The following is a 14662-nucleotide window of genomic DNA, read 5'->3' on the forward strand; positions in this document are numbered from 1 at the left end:
TCGTATTTTACCTATTTACCATTTTGCCCTTTCTGACAAATTAAGGGTTTTTTTTTTTCCTTCCTTTAGTTAAAACAAATTAAGAGGTTTACTATTAGTTAGTGTAAACCCCCCAAACGTCAATATGATATTTGCATAAACCCCCCAATTTTTTAGTTAACAGTAAACAAGAAGAAGAAATCTCACGATTGGGACATAGTTGTTCGGTTTCCAAAGTTCTCACAATTGGAAGGGTAATCGAGCTCTCATGAACATGATGAAGAAATATTTTCATGGCTTCATCGTGGACCAAATATAGCAGCTCTGGGGGCATGAAATAACACTCTTGCCTTTAATCCTCGCAAATGTGAGCTTGGGGCCCTTCTTTGCAACTATCTATTTGAGCGCCATTCGATTGAAGTATTGCTAAATTTGTCGACACCATACACACACCTCGACATTGCAATCTGGTTTTGACAACATCCAATGGAGTGGTAATCGCACTAGCCAAAGCACCGACCACTCCACCAGCCGTTAGATGAACCAAGATTTGTTCTTCACTTTCGCATTCTCTAACGATATCTCACTCAAAACCTTCTTCATCGCCAGTAAGTAGCAAAGTGCACAGTAGTAAAAGGCGATTCATCACAACCGTAATTCTATAATGAAGCATAAAAAGCTCTAAAACCCCTATTCCTTCAACATCTTTGTCACACAATCCTTAACTCCACTATAAGGACTCTTCTTTAATTGCAACCTCTTTGTTTCACCACATCCAATGGAGTCAATACTACATCACTTGCAGTCATCAAATCGAAAGCGATCTTTGTGTGGATGTGGGCTAACGGGTGGTGTCCTAGCTTATTCTGCCTAGTTTTTCTTTAGATATTTCATAAACCGTGAAATAAAATGGCGTGAGCTAGACCGGCACCTAGACCAATAGCACCTATGCCACAGTAAAAGCCTAATGGACCTTCTTTTCGCATAATTGAGGTAAAAACTTTACCGGTATTGTGGCGGTGAGCAGATGATGAGGCGGTGGAAGTGGTGCCGAACATTTGCATACGGATTTTGAGAGTGTTAACTGGGAACATTGCCATGTGTTCAACCATGTCTGCAACTTAGCTCGCCAACATGAATTTCCAAAAGCCCATCCCGTCGTCCTGGGTGGAATGGTTGCCCGTCATTACCATTCGATCAGCATCCATACAATGTTGTGTCTTGCTGTTTAATTTGATAAGTTTGCCGAAGTAGATCTAATTAAACAGGAAGCCCAACACTGAAATTATCAAATTGTCATTCAACATCAAATAAATCATAATCTAGTACTGATTTTGGATAGCATGGCAGGAGCATTTAGTGGGGTACTATACTTGCGAGGTTAGCAACACAAATCAACGATCTCAGGTTCTATTATCATATTTCATCTTCTTCTTTACATTATTCTTCTTCGTTTACGGGTAACTAAAAAATTGGGGGGTTTATGCAAATAGCATATTGACGTTTGGGGGGTTTACACTAACTAATAGTAAACCTCTTAATTTGTTTTAACGAAGAAAAAAAAAACCCTTAATTTGTCAGAAAGGGCAAAATGGTCAATAGGTAAAATACGAGAGAGAGAGTGCAAGAATTAAATAATGGCAACGTTTGGGGGGTTTTCGCAAAGCTAGGTTTAACGTGTTAATGTGGGGGGCAATGCAACATCTATTTCATAAGGGTAAAATGGTCAATAGCTAAAATACCAACGTCTGTTACACACAAAATTGACGGAGTGGGGGGCAAACTAAAATGATTTTAAAAATGGGGGGTTTAGTCAAACCGCTACCCATCTGTGGGGCATTAAGTCAAAATTACCCAAAAATGAACAATATTAATTATTGTTCATACTTATTGGACTATGAAGAATCATTGTTCACACTGAATAATCATTGTTCATACCCCTATTGGACTATGAACAATCATTGTTCACATTGAACAATCATTGTTCATACCTATTGGACTATGAACAATCATTGTTCATACTTCTATTGGATTATGAACAATGATTGTTCATACCTCAACAACTATGAACTTTTTTTGGACTATGAACTTCTTTTGGAATTGAATTTTAGAAACTTATTTTGGAAGTGTCGTCCAAGTTGAAAATTAATCACATTACACACTTGATTCCCTGTTTGACTAACGTTAAAATTTTAGAGGATCTTGGTGGATTTGAACCACCATCTCCTTTGGATATATCCAAAGTTCTCGGTCATTTGAGCTAAAGATCCACGCTTGTAGATGTATTGATTGTTAGACTTAGGATTTCCAGTTGAACACGAATCAATAAAAACTCAATACAAATCACTTATAGACATTTTATTGAACGCCTTTTGAAACTTTTTTGAAAGCTCCTATCAACAATCAAACACTTCACTCGCTAAATTAACTAACATCAAAAGAACCACAAACGCAATATGCAAATTATCAAACTCAATAAAAATCATGTGATCTGATTCACAACTACAAAAAACCAGCTCAAATCAACAAAATTTTAAAAAAAAATGAAAAAGAAAAAATTACTTGATCTTCTTACTTTATTTTCTAAGGTGAGGTAGAACTAGATCTTCTTATTTTATTGCACATACTCATAAATCACTTGAGATCGCCATCACAATTTTTTCTCTTTTCAGTGAGATTGTTTTTGGGAATGATAAAAACATACGTGAGAATGAGAGAATGGGTGTTTTGATAGCTTATAAAATAGCGAAGGGTAACTTTGAAGAGTAAAAATGGGATTTTAAAAAATAAAAATAAAAACTGGGCCAACTTATTTTGTCCTTAAGGGTTATTTTAATTAAAATCTTGGGTCCGTGGGTTATTAAAACGTGGAAATTAGGTTTGTGAGTGATTATAAAAAAAACCATGTCCTTTAGAGTTGTTTTGAAATGACATTGGGCCTTGGGGCTAATTTCTTGAAAAACGCAATCGAATTTTTATTTTTTTTATTTTTTTAGTGGAATTTTTTTAAAAATTCGGCAAAATCCATATTATCCGTTTCAAGGCAAAAAAATTGCGAATTATTACGAATCTTTCAAACATTCAGAAGTATTGCCCTTCAAAAATTCAATTTGCAAATTATTCATGAATAATTCGGCGAATTGCTAACAAGGATTTGAGCTTCAAGGATGAAGTTGTTAGCTGTTAGGTGACACCAAATTCAAGTAGGCACAATCACCCCGGATTCATTTTTGCTACAATTTTCTCAATACTTAGTTTGTTTCTGGCCAAATAAAAAATTGCCAAGTGGTCAATGATAACGGAGCAAGTGTATGGAATTCGTTTATCTAGACAGTGAGTAAAAGACAAATTTAATTTTGTCAGCTCACACATTTGTCAGTTAGCTTTTCTAAAAATCGGGCCCACCATAAAGGTGATTGGTGATTGTTTTGAAGGAAACCAAATGTATGCATTTGTGCACTTCTCAATCATCAAATTTGTCCCAAACCGTTGAAGGATTAATTCCTCACGGAAATTTGCAAATTGCCCCAAATTAATTTGACTACAACCTTTTTCGATAATAAAAACATAAAACTAGAAGCAAGGTATAACCAAAATAATAATAATAATAATAATAAACAAATCTAAAATGTAAATAACTTACTTCTAATTGTTGACTACTTTTGAATATATTTTTGAAAGTCACATAAATATATAATAATAAGTATTATATGCATATCGTGTTTATCACAATTTTGATGTCATGGCCTATCTTTTTTTTACCCATTGATCCTCACTTATAGAGAGTGACACTACAGACAATGTTCTAAAAAATACTATGCGGTAGTTGAGCGATGTGTATATATTTTAGCAAATTAATATATGACACGTGACAATATTTTATTATTGCTCGGATATGGTTTTAAGTGTGGGTAGGAAATGCCAAAATACGCTCAAAGTCCTTACTAGCTCACAGGTTTTTAAGTAAAATAAGAAGAAGAGGTTCGGAATTGGTTAGAGTAAAAGGCAACAAAAAAAAATGTTAAATTGGTCCAACCAAACCCAAAGGTCCTAATCCAACTGACCACTCCTAGTTGAGAGTCAAAGAGACTAGTTCCATGTCTCAATTTTCAATTTTCGATACTTAATTATTATTAATATTTTATTATAGTATCACTTGGGGCTGTCAAATGGGTTTCGATAACCCAATAACTGACCCAAACCAAACCAATAAAAAATGGTTTGGATTTTGGTAATTTGGTTTGTCCTCCACCGAACCAACCCAATAAGATATTGGTTTGGTTTCGGGTTTGTCCTCCACCGAACCGATATAAACCCGAACCGATAAGATGACATTTTAGTAATATTTATGATTAATTTTGTATATGTTTATCAATTGTGTGGCTAAAATTAATCGATTTAATTTTGGATTTAATTGATTTTGTAGTTTTCGGCTCGGGTCGGTTCAGTTTTGGCTTGTAATATATCTTATCGGTTCGGTTCGATTTTGGGTTCCCAATTTTCTTATTGGTTCGTGTTAGGATTTTCTATAATCCGACCCAAACTGATCTATTAACAACCCCCATTATCACTTATAATAGATGGATTTTGGGAGATAAAATGAAACAAAACGGTGAAAATTGAGTATACTGTCATTAGTGCATGGATTTTTATTTTATTTTTTTTAAAAAAAAACAGCTCTTCATAAAACATTGTTATCCATCACACATCTTAATCGTATGTTTAAATTTTAATTAGTGAACTTATGTCGAGAATACAAATCCAAATTCAATGGTCTTAAAAAAAATGTATTACTAAAAAATTTAAGTTTTGGTTTTGGAAGTTTCTATTCCCCATTCCTCTTAATAAGTGAACTTGTGTTTTTATTAAAAAAATGTAGGAACCGTTATTTAGAACGAATATTTCTACAAACCACGAGAACCACGCGCAGCGGAATTAATGGGTTCTCACGATTTTGGATTAGAGAACATACCTTTTAGAATCGGCTAAAATGTAATCTCTGAGAATCAAAGCTTTATCAAATCTGAAATCAACCCCTTGATCTTCTGTTGTATTCCTTTAGAACAGATTGGACGTTGTGTGGGCAACGATCTACCATTCTCCTTCTTTCTCACAAAGCTAGATCCAATTTTGGATCTATCTTTCCTGGCCTCTTTTTCTAATCCAATGAATAGTGAATTTCGGCCAGAGAGAGAGTATTCTATTTATAGGCTACAACAGGGACCATGAGGAGAAATTAGGGTTGGCCTCCTGACAGGCTTGGGCTTCCCATATTCGCCCAGAACACACGGCCCAAGTCCGTCAACAAATGGCTTATTCCACTAAAGGCCATTGTTGCACTACCGCCCTAATCCCAAATTACGTGTCAGCGTTTATGGGCTCCATATTATATGCTTTCGTTGATCTCCCCGTTTAAGATATCGAATGTCCGTTGATTAAGTCAATTCTTGACAACTACATTAATCAACTTCTTATGTTCTTGAGTAGTACCACTCAACCTCATTGTCATGTCAGAATAAATCCACCTACAGGGTTTACATGACAATCTTTTTGAGCTCCTCAAGGGGACATCATCAACCCGACTTCTGCGGTCAGGTCCGCATTCCTTCTATAATCAATCAAAGACACCTTACATACAATGTCATTACCCAATCCATCGAGTTTGTTGATTCATAAATGAATCTCACTCATTGACGATTTAAAGCAATGTACAATGCACGTAAGTGCCTGTTATTATATCCGGATTAAGAGGACAAGCATCCATAATAACAGAGGCGTTTGTTCTCTTATATAGTCAGTATAAGGAGAAACAACCTCACTTGGTCCTGTTCAATACACACAAAGTGTACTAGTGTAATCCTATAGTCAAGATAGACTAATACTAGATTATACTACAACCGTAACAATGGTTTGTCAAAATCTATTTAGGTTGTGATCGATTACTTATACTTTATAAAGATGTGATCGATGATATGATCTTACGTTATTGTCCACACCATATCATCTACAACATAAAGTATTAGACACATGCATATAACTAACAACATATATAATATGCATAACATTTGCCCATATGATTCTCATTCAAAATATAAAAAATTAGAGTTAATACAAAAGTAATGCTTTTAGTATATAACCCTATCAAAAAAATGATTGAAAAAATGTTTAGTCATAATTTGGAGGCAATTCGCAAATGCTCTAACAGTTTGGGCCAAATTTAGGGCTTGAGAGGTGCACAAATGCACACCATTTTATTTCCTTCCGAAAGAATTTTCAATATCAAAAGTCAAAACAGTTGGAACAAATCTATTGTACCATATTAAGAATAAATCATGGTTGAATCAAATCCCCCTAATACCTCTCTTCTCATTCACATTTTATAATCAATTTACCATAGTATAGTTTAGAACATTTTAATTAGCTATTTCACCATATTAGTTTTATTCAATTATTGCTCTTGTGGATATTATAGGATTGTTAATCTAGATAAATTATTACGTCTACGAACTAGGAGTGGAATGAATTCTTTACTCCATAATATCGCAAGATAATCGAGAGTAGAAAACTTTGATATAGAATAGATCCTTGTTAGTTTTACTTATTCTTAGCATAATTAGTTAAGAGTAGGTAAAACATTAGTTTTTACAGTTATCAAATGGTGTCGTTGCCATCTTCGTTTTGTTAGACTAGTTTCCCGTAGTGTTTAGAATTCTACAAATATCCCATTTCACGCACCCACCCGATTGTTTGGTTATGACTGTGTTGGTTTTTTCTTCTAAAAATTATTTCTCGCCATTGTGCTCAGAGCGCGCCCGCGTCCTCATCACTCTTTATTTGGAGCATGCCCGCGCCCTTGTTACTGGATTTTTTTTTGCAAACAGTACATAAAGCGCGCCCGTGCCCTTATTTACTCTACACTAGAGCGCACACGCGCCCCTCTGGAGAATAGTCCGATTTCACAGGTTAGTCGCTGACTCTCGTTTTGTTCAAATTATTTTTACTATTCCGTGTTTTCAACTTCTTAAATACACTGGGATTGCGTATACAAGACGCTATTCATACGCGAAGCAAGGAGGCATTCAGGTACTCTTTCCTCCCCCCCTCGTCTTTTCTGTTAGAGGATTTTTCATTCTAGCATATCAGGTTTGTTTGACTGTTATTAGTGGTTTGTATTCATATTGGCCTTAGCCTTGCATGAGATTAATGTCCGGTAAGAGTAAACCATCTTCTGTTATTTATCATAAACGTCAATGCACACGCCTATCTAGAATATCACACACTCTACCTACATTAATGGCTAACGTAATAGAGACTCCTTTCTCTGACTCTTACAAAGCCCTTAACAATAGCCCTAAGTCTTGCATCGTTCTTGCAGACCCAGTGGGGGATTTTTGAATTCCCCCGAATATATTTAATTTGTTACCGGTTTTTCATGGGTTAGACCATGAGAAGCCTTATCAACATATGCGTAGGATTGAACAAGTTCTTACCACATTTCATCATCTTACTGTAGGTTCGGAACAGATTAAAATTAAGGTGTTCCCTTTCACCCTCGCTGATAAGGCAACATCTTGGTTAATTGCCCAATCGCTTAATTCTGTGGACTCATGGGCTAACCTCGTTCAATAGTTCATGGAACAGTTTTACCCACCTCTGAAGACAGATGAAATTCTTCAAAAGATTCAGTTCTTCCGCCAGAATCCTCATGAATCCTTTTCAGAGACCTGAAATCATTTCACTGATCTTCTCATCGAGTGTCCATATCATAACCTTGCGAAAGACACGCTTGTTCGTGCCTTTTTCAAAAGGCTTTTACTTCACCATAAAGAGGTTCTTGATATAATGACTTGGGTTAGTTTCCTTAGTAAATGTGCCTCAGAGGCGTATAGGTTTTTAGAAGATCAATCTACGCGTCAAAATAACTGGGGTATGCGGTAATGACATTCCCCGCTCCAAATATGCTTCTTCCACAATTAAGGTTGTCAGTATGTTTGAGGTTAAATTTGATCCTGACTTTAGAACTCTTATCGAATCTCTCACAAAAAAGGTCGAAGACATTTATATTCAACATAAGCCTACTCCTGTCATGAACATAAACACTCTTCCATGTAATTTACATTCATACCTTGAGCATCTGCGACTCTATTGTCCTCTCCTCTATGAACAACCACCCGCATAGCCGAATAATGTTTTCTCCATAAATAGCGAACCTAACCCACCTTGGAGACAACACCCCAACTTCAGTTGGCGAAATAATCAACAAGTTATACCTCCGGGGTTTAATAATCAAAATGTTAGGCCAGCGAACAATTACAACCAAGCTCCACCAAGATAAGGACAAGGTAATTATAATAATTATAATAATAATTACAATGCTAATTAATAGAGGTATCGTTCCGGTTAATAACAACTATCGCAATCCACCTGTTAATAACCAACGCGAGATAATTCCAGTCACACCACCTGTGGCCACTACACCTTCACAACCGGATCGCTTCGAAGCCTACATGCAGGCTAACCAACAGATTTTACAATCCATTAATAATCATTCCATACAACAGCTAACCCAAGAGAAAAACCAACAGAAATGTGTGTTTCCAGGTCAAGATATACCTAATCTTAAAATGCCAAACACAGCCTTTGATGTAACCGGTAATACTAGTAATAACAATATAAACATATGTGAGTTAAATGCCATCACCACTGATAACGCCGTAACTATGCCCGTTGTTACCCCACCAGTGGTCATTACACCGGAAAATTTACTAGATACCGAAGTAGTAACTAAAGATCCTACTCCTATAGAGGTACCAGTTAAACCTCTACCCAAGAGGAAAGCAGCCAAGGTTAAAGCTCCTATTGATCCTTATGCTAAATATAGAAAAAACCTACTATTTCCCCAGAGACTAGCTATGTTACACAAGGATACAAATTTTGACGAGATTAGGGAAGTTTTTAAAATCGAACGACAAACCTATCTTTTCTTGATTCTATTAAAAAGTTACCACAACATGCTAAGTTTCTAAAAGAGTTATGCACTACTAGGCGGAAAACGAACATTCCAAAAGACGCCTTTTTAACTAAACAGTTTCCAACTCTATCTGAACATAATGGAATCGTTAAGTACAAGGACCCTGGTCATCATACTATACAATGCACCTTGGGGAATTCCCACACGATGACTGCGCTATTAGACCTGGGGGCGAGTGTTAACTTACTCCCTTATTATCTATAAAAACAAATAGGTCTACATAAGATGCAACCAACTAAAATGACATTGCAATTAGCCGATCGTTCTATTAACTATCCTAAGGGTGTGGTTGAAAACGTGCTAGTTAAAGTTCAAGATTTTTACTACCCAACAGACTTCGTTATCCTAGACACAGAAGTCGCTAACGACTCTGTTCCTATCATTTTAGGGCATCCTTTCTTGGCAACTGCCAACGAGCTCATAAACTGTCGCGATGGTTCGATGTCCATGTCCTTTGGCCATCTTTCTGTTGAGGTAAATGTTTTCAAAATGATGAAACAGTTACCCAATTCGACTATAGATGGTGAAGTTAGCATGATCGAGAGCTTAGCTCAAGATTATTTCAACAACACATTTCCTGATAATTAGATGCACCAATTCCTTTCCTTCAAAAGTTCTGACTCCGATGCTTTCGTCCCCACACTAGTAGATACCCCTCTTATGGACGAAGACAAAGATCACAATTTCAACTCCTTGGACGAGATTTATGACTTTCTCAAAGATACGGATGAATACCATAATTATGTGGATGCGACCAACCTAGATGAGGATTTCGACAAGTTCCTTAGAGCCTGTGATGGTCCACCCTTTCAAGAACTACCTAGAGCACCAACCCGCCTCGATTCCCCTCCCTCCACCTTTTCAAAGGAACCTTGAGTTTACACTTAATCTTTTTGTGTCTCCTGTGCTTCATGACTTCCTAAACCCATTTGGTAAGGACATAATACCCAAGAAAGAGCCACCTGACATCTTCATTTTTAAATGTGTGATATTACCAACCCATGCCACAAATGAGTTTTGTGCTAAATCCACATTCTCATTTTTTCCATTCCTTACTTCTAAAACTTATCCATATCACACATATCTTCCACAACCATCCATTCATTCATGATCATTCACTTGGCCACCCTTTTCGTTGGAGGAAAAAGAAGAAATTGCATGCTAGGTTAGGTCCTAGATCCTTCAGTGTTCACTCCCATTCTGCTACGTCACATCATGGGGAATCATGGTGTTTGATTTTGTTTGGGTATGTTTTCTGTGATAATTATTTATGGAAAAATCTACAACTATTTTGGTTGTTGTTGATATATGGTAACTGCATGTTTATATATATATATATATATATATATATATATATATATATATATATATATATATATATATATAGATAAAGTCTCGAGTATCTGACTATAAAAGACTCATTTTGTTTGGTGTACTTCCTTTCATTTCCATATATTTATTGGTAAGTGCCCCATTAAGATAACTAGGCCCTCCCTTTGGAGTGTGTGGCTGTAAATACCGGATCCTAAGTCCATGTTTAATATAATTTACGCTTTCCACTCTTACATGTTTTCTCGGTTTTTGAGTCATGTTTCTCTATGGAGTGATTTATGTCTTTATTGTTTTATTGTTTTTCCTTTATATTAAAAATTATTCATAAAAAATAAAAAATATATATATATTAAAACCATATAAACAGTAATCTAGCAAGTCTTGGGAATCTGACTTTAAAAGACCCACGTTTTTAAACAAATTTTCTAAACTATGTTTGCAAAAAATTTGTTTGGGGGTGGGTGTTTGGTCTTTCCATTCTTGATCACTTAACTTCCTATTCTTGGCCTATCCTCATCTCGTGGCTAGTTGTTGATTAGATTATTGTTGTTAGGAGACTTCCCTATTTTAATTAGAATAATTTTTATTCTAAGTTGTTAGTTAAGTAGTTAATATTGAATTCTGTATTTGGTTGTTATTTGAATTTCGAGTTAGATTAAATTTTTGTCCGCGAATGCTTTCTATTTTTCATGAATCCCACCTTCCCGACTTGTTTGGGGGTGGTATTATTTGTTTACGCATTGTATTTTTTCATATCCACTTGTTTTTTAAGTTAAAATTGCAAAGTTTTGAGAATATAGGTTATGTGAGCATATTGCTAATGTGGTATAGTTATAATGAGCTACTCTTGGGTTGTGCAACCTCAAGAGTTAGAAATTGGATGATTGCTGTTTTTATTTCCAGCCTAAAGCTATTGGTTTGATTTTGGAGTACGCACCTTATCTGTTTTTATTTTGGATTTATAAATTTTCTTTTTCCATCACCCTACCTTAACAATTTGGGCAACTTGTGGAACTTAGATTAAGAAACTAGTCCTCTATAAATACATGGTTAGCTCTAATCTTCTCACTTTCACCTCTAAGTTTCATAGCACGACCCACTTAGAAGCGCCACACCAGCCCTCTTTGGTCTATACTCGGAAATTGACAACGCCAACAACAACTGGAACATCGAAGTCGGACTTGGCGGCGCTGCTTTACCTTAATAAGCCCTCCAATTTTTTATTTTTTTAGAGTGTTTTGAGGATACTTTTGGGAGTTCAGGAGTGTGTTTGGTTGTTATGAAATCACCTAGAATCATTCCAGAGCAGTCCTTTGAAGATTTGTTCATGAGTGACACCTATGGGTCTTGGTTCTGCGACTTGATTATACAGGCAGGATGGCAGCCTCTAATGGCATGTTCTGATGAACTATATTCTCTTGCACTTACAGCTTACTTCTATGATCATTGTAAGTTTTTTTATCGAGTGGATGGAGAACAAATGTTCTCTATCACCATTGGTGATGAAACAATGGACTTAACCAAGTTTTTGTTGGACTTTACTATTAGACTTTCTATGCCTGCTAAAATCCAAAACTCATGGGGCTATTTGGTTGATAATATGTATGTCTACAACTATGAGGTTTTGCATGAGACCTATGGGGCAGGGATTTTCGTGTTGAGGACCAAGGGCAATATAACATAGCTCTTGGTTGCTTGTCCCTTAACGTGGTACTGTTATGTTCTTTATAATGCTAAATATCTTAGGGGAATGACGTTTTTCTTCTGCGAATGACGCCACTTGTGACATTTTCCTTGCTCTAGCTGAGGGACGTATGCTCTATGACCTTCCCCAGACCTTAGTGTCTAGTTTATCATGAGCCCATCGTATGAGGCATAAGTACTTTCTTATGCCTGTCTTGGTTTGCTGGTTTGATGCATAATGTTATGTTTCTTTTCGAAGTTCTGTGCCCGTTTCACGGATTGGGTTGGGGTTGACATTGTAAGACCTACCAATTGCATTATACACTCATTCTGTGCAATGACTTGGCCGAGGTGGAGGCTACAACCTAATTAGGTTGCCCCTTACACCCCATCCGACTAAGTGGCGCGTAACAAGTTAGCAACGGTAGATAATAAATGGCATAAGGCCTGACAAATTGTCATGGCGTGGCAAGATGCAAAGGAGCCACACTTCTTCATAGAAAAGGAGGACAACACTTAAATGAGGGATATGAGGTAATTTTATTTTTTGATTAGTGTCTGCTTATGTCTCAAACAATTTAAATTTTGTTATTCCCATAATGGGTGAAACTCATATAGAGTTGCGTATGTTTTTATTATCTATATTAGTATGTTCTAAGTTTGTTTTGCAGGTGTTCTTAACTTTCATGCGTTTTCATGGTATTTCTTATCCTTTTTATTTCAATACTTTGAGGACAAAACATGCTTTTGTTTGGGGGTGGCATAGAAACACGCGTAATTTAAAGTACCTATTAGGATATATATATATATATATGAATAATATACACTTGTTTTCTAGTAAAAAATAATAAAATATAAATAATAAGTATTTATACTATGCACTTAGGAATATTGGTATTGTTTCTTTCTCTATGATGATATTAATCTAGAAGTTTCACGTTAGCTCTTAAATTAGAATAGTTTTTAGAAATTTAGGTTAATATGTAGGTAATAATCATTGCATCTCTCCATAAATATATTGCATGAACATCTATGTTTGTATTGGCAGTAAGTTTCTAAAATCTAGGCTAGAGTACTTATTCTACAAATCCTGTGAGACTGTAGCCTAAAGCCTTATATGAGTGAAATATTTGAGAAATGACACAAGGGAGAAATAAATTCCGAATAGAGAAATCACACGTCCACTTGCTTGATCACTATACCATATCCTAAGCGAGAATTTAGGCCATTTTTGGATCGATATAGCCAGAAATTCAAACTTATATGAAATTATTTTCCGCTAGTCGCCCCTCTGAGCCTTTCTTTAGCCTTTTCATAAACCACAAATCCTTTACCTTTTTATAAAAAAAAAATAAAAAAATCAGCCTACCCATTTTTGAACGAATTTGAGAATAGAGATGAAATAAAGAAAAGAAAAGAGAAATACCTGTGGATCACCAAGAATTTGTTAGTTGCTCCAAATAAGAAAAGAAAATAAAGTTTACATCCAAAGAAAAAAAAAGTTAGAACTCCAAAAACATAATCAAAAGAGTCAAAAGCCAAAAGAAAAAGAAAATAAAAAAATGGCTAAGGATGGAAACAGAGTGTAGAAGCAAGGTAAAATAAGGTTGTCTCTAGTTATATATTTTGAAGACTCTATTATCTCAGATTTGTCCTTTTTGAATATCAATTTCCTTATTTCTTAAACCATCACCTAATCCCCGCAACACCTAATAAAGACCTCTAGCTCAATTAGGAATATATTAGTGTGATAGTAAGTGGCAGATGTGTTTGATCGGCTTCGGCTTCCTTGCACGTCATTGAGATTGTAAGGTAAAGTGTGCCCAGACTTGTTTTTGAAGTGGCCCGAAACAGTGGAAAAAATCGAAGTGTTTTTGTCTTGACATATATGTGAGGACTTACTTAAGGACGCTATTCAAAAGTTTAAATAAACAAACTGTTATTGCATTTCATGGCATAGTTCATTATATATATATATATATATATATATATATATATATATATATATATATATATATATATATTTATCCAATAGATGATTGATTATTATGCACATATTAGCTTAGATTTCGAATTGATTATTCGTATTCATTCTAGTGATGTATAGATATCCGAATAAATTAGGAAACAATCATTTTTATTTCTTAGTCGTTGTAGTATAGATGAAGTTTGTGAGTACCTGCAGGAAAACTCCATGGCTATAACTTCGTCCATTAGGGAATTTATAGTGGTTTAAAGGCATTATTGCATATGGTAAATCTGTCGCTTTTCAATAAACGAGATTAGTTAGAACTCCATTTTGGTCACTTATTTTAATTTCTCATATTTTTGCTTGAAGAGACAAACAAAATCTTTGTTTGGGGGTGGTTTGATAAAGAGTCAAAACTGTAGTTTTAACCCCATAATAATAGAGTTTATGACTATTTAGTCACAAAAATACTTTCTTTTTTTTTCCTAAATAGTCATGTCTTTGTTTTACCGCTATTAGTACCATAAACTCTTAATTTGTTTCAATTTAGTACCTCCATCTTTTTTCGTCCAATTTGTCTAAACACGTTAAACAAATAACCCAATTAGCCCAATGTTTGATTTTTAAGTATTTGTAATATTTTTGTTATTGCAGAAAAATAAATTAGA

The 14662-nt window shown here is 35.3% G+C and overlaps 1 pseudogene; it reads right to left on the reverse strand.

Annotated features, from left to right (window-relative positions):
- Positions 1-371: 371 nt before the first annotated feature.
- Positions 372-1166, reverse strand: LOC147495278 (uncharacterized; annotated as a pseudogene).
- Between the last annotated feature and the right edge of the window lie 13496 nt (positions 1167-14662).

The sequence above is a fragment of the Coptis chinensis genome, chromosome 6 (assembly GCF_015680905.1).
Source record: "Coptis chinensis isolate HL-2020 chromosome 6, ASM1568090v1, whole genome shotgun sequence".
In the NCBI taxonomy this organism is placed as follows: Eukaryota; Viridiplantae; Streptophyta; class Magnoliopsida; order Ranunculales; family Ranunculaceae; genus Coptis; species Coptis chinensis.